Genomic DNA, 9,728 nt, shown 5'->3' with positions numbered 1-9,728 from the left:
CACCTGATGATGACAAAACCGCAAAAGATCTCGGTAGAAGAATAATCGGTAAATTTACTCAAGGCGGGGCATATGATTATAAACAACATTATGCACGATCAATTCTAGATGATGCTGAATATGATTTTATAATCGCCGATGCAACAGAGATATATATTTGTAAGTCGACAAAACGCCTACTTGTCTAACGGAACACGATTAGGTACAATTGTTGGTTATATGGACAACAGTATGCAGTCAATGCAATGCAATATTCCCGCACTGGTTTAAAAATAGACGCAAAAAGGTCTAGAGAGTACAATATCCATAGTCTTTTTCTTTCCTGTATTCTCCAATGCCATTACTTCTAAAACATATTTAACATTTTCAGCAGTTCATTATAAGTGCTGAAACAATAGTGTTTTTCTTTCTTAATTTTGTCCATATTTGTATATTTACAGATGAATATATAGTTTATAAATAGATTATAGTTTGACTATAGGATACCTCAAGATGTGTGGAAGACAAATGTGTTCTCTTTTTCTTCTAAAGATAGAAATACAATAGTGTAAGTGTCATATAACCAAGAAAATATAAGGATAAAAGTACATAAATGCATAAAGAACACTTGTCATTTTCAGTGAAAGTAACAAACCCATGTTTCGGCGAAGAAGCGAACGTACATGCTCATGTTAACGCTTCCTTTACAGTCGAATTCAATAATATCAAACAATCATTTAAATAATTCAAAAGTATTAAAAATTCATTCATTAATAATAAACAATATTTTATTGAAGATCATTTTTTTGTATTTTATGATTAAGTACCTTTTTGTCAGCGTATTTTAAAAACAGTTTTAAGTTGACGTAAGAGTTCGATATTATATTTTTGACTGCCATGGACCCTTTTGGAATAGTTTTAGAAACTAAACTTTATATTCAGAGCTTTATAATCCCTAAAACAATAAAAATCCATATTGCAAAATCGAAACTGAGTGAATAGCTCATGGTAAAGCAGTATCAATGAGAAGTAAAAGGAAACGATGGCTACTTTTCATGTCTTTTTTCATAGTGTTTTGACACCTTTTAACCATGGCAACGGACACGTGAACACAAAACTGATGTCAGAAATAAATGTTAACCACTTCATATATAACGTATACATAATATAATGACTTTTGGAGAGGAGGCAGAAAATTGCCCTTATTCAGTATAGTCCTTTGTCATATTGCCTGCCGTGATAACCATTTTTCAGCAGTAGAACGTTCGACACCTGCTGATTTAGCAAGTTTTACTAATTGCTGCTCTACCTTTCCAATACCCTCTTGGGCTATAATAAATCGACTCCATTATAATAACAATCGGTTGATTAATTACCAGCTCCTAATACAAGCTTACCTTTCATCGCAGATCTCACCAACCAATTAGCTAATGATTCTTTGAAAGATTTATTCGTTATGGAATGTAACGCATGAATTAATTTTACATATGCAATATGTCTATCTTGTAGCTTTTTACTTTTATAAGCTACATCATGAGCGTGACACGCTTTATCAATAGCATTTATTGGATACTCGCCGGGTTTTGGTTGATCTTGGTTATCAAGCCTGATATCAAGTCGAGTACCAGGACCGCAATAGTTATATCTTAGAAGAAGTTTTTTCTCCTGGATATCCCGCCCATGGAGTTCCTGGTAACTTTGTTAACTGGGCGGCAATATCACCTCCTTTTCTATAATACTGTTTGGACCAGGAATAAATTTTAAAAAATTGTACCACGTCGTTCACACTTACCTGTAACTGCTGATCTGTTACTTTTCTGTTGTTGTAATAGCTGTTAGTCCACCTGTGGGAGCACGCGTTGTACATTTCACACAATATAATACCATAGTATTTATTATATTTCTACATCATGTATGTAATTGATTTTTCGGCAACACGAAAGCAGGAGCCGGTCAAGTATCATCCAGCGCTACCAAATTATATCCGAATGATCATAATAGATCCATCTGGAAATGGTAAAACGCAACTGGTACTTAATTTAATAATGAGATGGCTCAAATGGGACAAGTTGTACTTAATAGCCCCGTCTGTAGATGATCAGCGATAATACGATGTGCTTAAGGATTTTAATGAAAATGCAAACTTGTTGGACGAGAACGGTGATGATGTTATTGAATTTATTACTGATATTAATGAAGTGCAATCTGTAGATGATATTGATGGGATTATTAACAATTTAGTTGTGTACGACGATGTAATGCTGGACAATCAAATAAAGCTATAATATTCTCGCGCGGAAGACATAAAAACACAGATGTGATTTATGTTACTCAACGGTATACACAAATACCTAAATTGATCAGAGATAACTGTAATATTCTTGCTGTGTTTAATGGTGTTGATACACATACTCTGCGAAATATTCATCAGACTTGGTATAGCGGACATATGGATATAATTAAATTTAGAAATTTATTTAGTCAGACTCAGTCAACCCCGCTTGGATTTATAACAATAAACTTCCATGATCCGCAGTCGAGATACCGAGTCGGTCTTGATAAAATGTTTGGATAGTAGCTGCAAAGAGGGTGTTGTCTCGCCCTCACAGTCACCGCCGCGATCCTTTTTTTTTTTCGATTTTCAGGAAGACTTATTTTTGAGATTCGAGAGTGAGTCAATTAGAATTTTTGAGATTTTCAGGGGAAGGCATATTTTGCGATTTGACAGATAAGTTAATTAGAAGCTGTTCACCCTCTCCGCTGCTTTCCGGACATTCGTCTCAATATAATGTGCAAATAAACACCACTGTCTTCACCACCTTTATCCAAAGACGACAAAACATTGCTCTCAAATCTCCTCGTCGTTATTAGATCTTTCTATGATGCGTGAAGACTCAGCTTTACTGTTGTGGATTGAATAAGTTTCCGCCTGCTACCATCCGAGTTCTGACCTGCTACTCCCTCTACAATAACTGCCTGGTCTACAGTTTAGACATCAATTAATTATTGACTAAAGAAAGAATCTTCTTTTAATTACGTCCACAGTCTAGAAGAGTTACTAGCACTTTGGTCTACTTACATCTACGAATACATGCCCCAAGCGTCATCCGAAACATTTTAATGCAGATGTATTCTCTCGAACTTTAGTCGGCAGTTCTATGAGTCCTGCACACCAGTTTTCCATTTGGATACCCAACAGGAGACCGAGATATTGCAATTTGGGGATAACACAGAAATACTCTATAAAAATGGATCGGAAGTTGTTGGGCAACGTCCTGGCCATAGGCTTTATGTTGTAGCTAGTACCTATGTCGATCTTGCAGCAGGCGGAACACAGCTCATCTTCTCCCACCCAAACCCCAAAAGAACATACGTGGGTGTCGTTCAACATTTCTTCTTCCTATGCCGACATAGTACTGCCTTTACAATTTTCTAACACTTTGTCGTCATCACACAAATATTTGCTTGCACGGAAAGCCTAAGCAACTTCAGTCAGTTCGGGCTATAATTATTATGGTCAGCTGTGTGCTGATATGATGTGCAATTTAGACACGTACATTACAAAAAGAAATATCAGTCAATACATGAAAGTAGCATAGAGGAATGCCAATATTATCTCCATTGTTCCAATGGCCAAAGTACCACAAAGAGCCTCTGAACATATTTTGTGCAACGCTGATTCCACATCTACCATTTTGTACAACGCTGTATCCACATCTACAAATTTACAATTGGCTGGGCGCGACTCGGTACCCTCTGCCTGCAATTCTGAAGGACTACCATAAGGCAAAACTAAGATCAGAGAATTTATCCTAACCATGATTATAATGCCAGATTAAAGAAGTATGCAAACAAGCCACAAAGGAGACCAATTTCCCTCACACGCAACCAAAGGCAGGTATCGTATGATATATCAACAAAAGAACCGTAGGGCTACACATAGTACACAAACCTCTGAAAATCCTTCTATCGAAGCTTCACCCAGCAGTGCCCACAGCTCTCGCAAGCTAAAGCGGATCAAGGACCAAACGGATCCTATCGTTCGTTCCAACGTTTTTCTGGAGTTTTATCTAGACTTGTCTTGGTCCCATGGGCATCAGCACTCAGCCTTCGGTCATCGACATATGCGCCCTCAATCAATCAAATCATTTACGACACTTGGTTATAATAGGAAATATGGTGCATTTTGAAATGACTCCCAGTTTGGAGACTTACCATCAGTGTGAACATAAATGTTACATACCTTTGTGTTCTATTGTCAAGGCTTCCAGGCCGTTCCTGTGATTCGTCTACAGCATCATATATCAATCCAGGAAACGTCTACTGGACTACACACCAGCCTCTGGGTCTTCACTCAGATGATGAGTCGAGTAATGGCGCATGTCCGGACCATTTCTACAGCGGCTACAGCAAGTTCCCAGACCCTTGAGTCATGGTGCGGGACTTTCTAAAGGTATAACTACCAATTGCGCAAGTTCCAGTGGGTGGAGCTTAAGGTGTAGGGAACAATGCATGCAGAAATATAGAACAACACTAGCTGTGATTCGTGCATTATGTAAGAGCTGTACTTTCTGTTAGGCTTAAAAAAGTTGAACCTCTTGGCACAAGTGAGATTATGTTAATTCCTATCTAGATCATATTTTGTATTTTTTATGATTTTTTTTATAAAAAAATGTTGTACACATGGCTGAAACTGTGTCTGTTGTGACTAGATAACTCTTATCCCTCTCTAGTTCCAGCAGAGTTATCTCTCTTAAATGCAGTGGAGTACCTAGTTTTGTCCTTGTCATATTGACAATCTAGCATTGTTCTCTATGGCAGTGTGTGACATGCATGCTGAGATAGGATAGAAAGTATATTTATTTCACAAAACATTAGCATTGAGGTATATGGGAAAACAATTGGTACCGTGATACCTAAAGGGAAGAAAGGCCTCACTGTGTATCCATAAAAACGCTTTCATGTGGGCGGCATTTACGAACTGTGCTAGTTTTTATGTAGGAAAACAAATGGGTGCTGAATAGTTTTGGTCAAATATTGAAAGTCCTATAAGAATACAATGTATGAAATCTTCAGAAAATAGCACAAGTTTGCTTTGGATGGGGACTTTTGGTAACTATAGCTATGCAAGATATAGAATTGTGTTGCATGATGCCTTTATGTCTGTGTTGTTAGCTCCTAGATTGGAACACATGCAACAAAATAAGTTATGTAAACATGATATAGTTGATTTTGGACAAATATTAACTATTTTACCTGCGAAAGATGAAAAATCATGTGTACAAAAACAGCTCTCTTGTTCTTGTAAAAGGCATACTATAACCCATGATAGAGAACATTACTTGTATCATGTAGGATGTTCTGGTGTGAGTAATTTTAGATAATTTATTAAAGATATGGTATCTCTCACCGCATCTCTCACCAGAATGAATTATTCAGCTCCCAGTTGGTAAATCCTTCGTCAAATTTGTCGCCATCGTAACCATATCCAATAACGTCTTTGATGGTAGTAAAGCATTAAAATAATCTTGGTCATAATGAAGTTAATTTAGTTTCCGTCTGAAAATTTCGGTCCTCGAAACAGATCTCGACAAATTATTTGAAAGTACACTTTTAACGAATAAAAATTAACCACCATGGCTTGAAGTTTTTCTCATTTAATTTCTTACTCAGTCTGTCTGGAAATGCCAGCTTGGTAAATTAGTATTTCTTTTTCTCTACGTAGTCTGGTTCTGTCCGATCGGCTAATGAATTTCCATAATACCTAATTTATATTCTGCTTGTGCAGCTACTAGAACTTTGACAAAAAGAGCTCTTGCGAATGATGCTGTTCATAAACTTATTCCTTTAGTTGACATATTTATAGTTAGTCTTTTGACGAGGTCACATTTGCTTCTGGTATTGATCATACAAGTGGTTTTGATCATACGACTGGTTTTGATCATACGAGTGGTTTTGATTATACAAGTGGTTTTGATCACAGTGATCTTTTTGTTACTCATTCTCTCCATTTTAACCCGAGTGACAAAAGAGAATCACTCGCTGTCGAACAGATCTACAGATCACGTGTTTGCATCAAATGGCTATTTGTGAAGTTGAAGCCACACAAGTCCCAGTTTGTTATGTTTGAAAGATTCAGTCCTTATGATGTTACGACTCTCTGGTTTTAAAATACTTTAAAGAAAGAGCAAAACCAACAAATTTTGTTTAATTGGAAATGTTAATTTAATTCCTTAAAATACTAAGTGAAAGAATTGAAAATGACTTATAGTATGGCGAATAAAATCCTAAAATATATACATGTTCTATCAATTCCAATATCTTTGAATGAAATCAAAGTAATTCCGCACAGCTATTATATATATACAACGTCTTTATATACAACACCCCACCAAAACGAAACGATCATATAAACGCGTCCATTTGTATTGACCATTGTGTGGAGTGTTCTGCAATTTAATACTAATGTATCATTACATTTATCACAACGCTTCATTAAGATGTGCAAAACCTTGGATGTAGTACGTTCAACTGATAGCTACTCTAATAACTATAATGGACTAACGGCACGATAGGAACTATTATTGATTTCACACGTGAAGAACTTGTAGATATAGCAACATCCTATGCATGTTAAAAAATTGTCGATTGCGAAAACGAAAGTGAAAAACAATCTCTGATAAAAATGCTAAACTTTGAGTAGAAACTTTAGGCTAATATAAATTTTCTAAACATTTTGAATTAAATAAAACTGGTTTATTATAAGTGGTTCATTTTTTTCAATCCAGGGTACGGCATCAGATGTGTGAAGATCAAATGAGTTCATACATACGTGAAAATCTGAGATTTTGGAAAATATTGAAAGGCTGCTAGTATTGAAATTGTTGATAACCAAATATATTATAGAAAAGAGCATGAAATGACTGATCAACGATGAATTTTAGAGTTATGGACTGAAGGCATATAAATTATATTTAATGTCGGGCGTTGTAATAATTCTATTTAATGTGGGATCTTAGAATAAATAACACTGGCTCTGAAGAACTATTAAAACGACAAAGCATGAAATAACAATAGACAGATGGATGTAATTTAGACGGACAATGAAATAACAATATATAGAAATAGCAGAAATATAAATAATTTTAGACAATGAAATACCAATGCAAAGTGATAGAGGAACATAAGTATTTTAGAGCAGCAATGAAATAACAACAAAGACAGGGGAACAGAAGTATTTTTTAAAAAGCAATGCAATTTTGGTGAGGTAGATGTTTGGTATATTCCATTAGATCTATGTTACTTATAGGGTGGAACGAGGTTCTAATGAAGGAAAATATGTGGAAAATACAAGAGCATAAAAAATTATATGTTGATTTTTATCTTAATTTGTACGATTAATTTCATTTCATGCATTTTGGAATCGAACATTAATCCAGGTTGAATTCTTGAAAGATTGAGTATGGTGTGGTAACGAGATCTGTGCACACCGTTTTCATTCTTTTGTTTTGTCTTTTGGGAGACTAGGTACAGTGCTCAGAGCGAAAATCATGCTTACTGCATCAGATTAACATATGCAATACATGACTATACGGCAATTGTTAACCGTGACTCCATCCAATCTCAACAGTAGATCCACTATCGACATTTATCACATATGCATTGGTAACTTCTTACAGAAAATAACGGGGGCCCCGAGTGGTTGAGTGGTCTAATGTGCTCTCCGTTACGGATCACTGCCATCTCACTTCTGTCTGCGTGGGTTCGAGTCTCGGATTCGGCTAATGTGGGCATGTGAGAAAGCTTGCCAGTAGCTTCTCGTGGGTCGGTGGTTCTTTCCGGGGTTTTCCCGGGTTCTTCCTACCATTAATACTGGCCGCCTTGCATAGCCTGTCATGTTCTGAAAAATGGCGTTAATGAGGATTTTGCACATGGAACAAAAGCCGAATCCTTTAAATCAAAGATATTCTTTATTTAAAAAAATATATATATAAATTATGAAACATAATTTTCACTTAATTGTGGAAATGTCACTGAAATTGGATTAACAATATAGATTAATTTTTACAAGTTATATAGGCAGCGTTTTCTAGAAGTCAAGAGCTATTGTGCATTATATTCCTTACAAGAGCGACTTCATTCGATGCGGTGAATGATTCGGTCTTGACCCAAATACCTACAACAATTTTGACTGATCTTTTATGTCACTATTTTCAATATTTTAAGAAAAGACGTTCAATAATGCCTATAATGTATAATAAGGTAAGTATACTGCAAGACTGAAGTCTTAAAGACGTTGACTGCACAAAGAATAAAAACAAAACAGTTTTCACCTCCAGCGAATAAGGACCAAAACAAACCTGGTGGAACAAAATTCTTTACAACACATCATCTTTTAAAGGCTGCCACCAGTTAAAAACGTGGCCGCAAAGTCCGTCAAGCTTATCGCCTCGAGCGAAATTGTGCAACATTACTCCAATAACTAGTTCTCTGGTTTGTATAGAATGTCGAATAAACAACTGAAGTGAGAAGTGAAAGTAGATGGTAGCTATTTAGGGATTTGTTATTTGTAGGCTCAAAAGACAGTCTATGAAAGGACTTAATAGCTTATTTAAAAAGGGTTTTATATTTTGATGTGGTCCCCTAACGTCTGTGGTATTGTATATCAGTAAAAAAAAAACCAATTTGGTCATACAAATTTATTTGAATAGTATTTTAGAATTTTGGGTTGATCTTCCTATTAACAGTACTAGTCGAGGAATCCGATCTGGATCCTCATCTTTCCCAACATGTATAATAAAGATTATGGGATTCGTAAATCCTGCCAAATACAGCTATTTAAGGCCAGTTCCCTTCCCCCCCCCCCCTTCTCATTTTAGACCTTTTGCCAAAAAGGTCTGCTTACTGTCCTGTCCGGTGGCCTAGTAGCGGAAGGTCGTGGGTTCGAACCCCGGCAGATTTATGCCAAAGACTTACAAAGTGGTACTAACAGCTGCCTTGCTAGGCGCTCAGCATTAGGAAGTTAGTGTTAGGACTGGTCGGCCTGGTGTCAGGATAGTGTGACTGGGCGAGACATCATGCTACATGTCTGCGGCATGATGCCCCAGTGCTAGATATCGCTATAAACTGTTGCACTGCATACATCGTAGCGATATGACTGAAAATTGTTAAAGCAATGTTAAAAATCTAAATCACACACACACACACACACACACACACACACACACACACACCCCCATACTGTCCTGTTTATGCTATATTGTGTGCATGATCCTTGTTTATGTTATGACTGCAATTATATGTGTGTGTGTGTGTATGTGTGTGTGTGTGTGTGCGTGTGTGTGTATGTGTGTGTGAGAGAGAGAGAGAGATAATTATAAATAATAATGATAATGAGGACTTTGTATAGCGCCTAATTTTTAGAAGCTCTAAGCGCTTTACAACATTAGACAACACCTATAAGATAAAAAACATATGATGATATGATAACAAAAACAAACACCATGAAATTAGAAAACATTAAAAAAAGATGCTGAGAATATTTAAGGTAGGAAACATTATTAGGTCTTTAAGTTTGTTCTTGCAGTCGAAATAAGTGGGTTTTGAGAGCCCTCTTGAATGTGATCACTGTCTTTGTGTCTAAGTTCAGTGGGCAATTCATTCCACGTTGCTGGACCCTGGTATGCAAAAGAATGCTGTCCATATGACTTTGTTTTCATAGTGGGAATAATGAGTATACGATTGTCAGA

This window comes from Sinohyriopsis cumingii, chromosome 11, assembly GCF_028554795.1.
Source record: "Sinohyriopsis cumingii isolate HCF-2022 chromosome 11, ASM2855479v2, whole genome shotgun sequence".
Lineage (NCBI taxonomy): Eukaryota > Metazoa > Mollusca > Bivalvia > Unionida > Unionidae > Sinohyriopsis > Sinohyriopsis cumingii.
Note: the sequence above shows the minus strand (reverse complement) of the source record.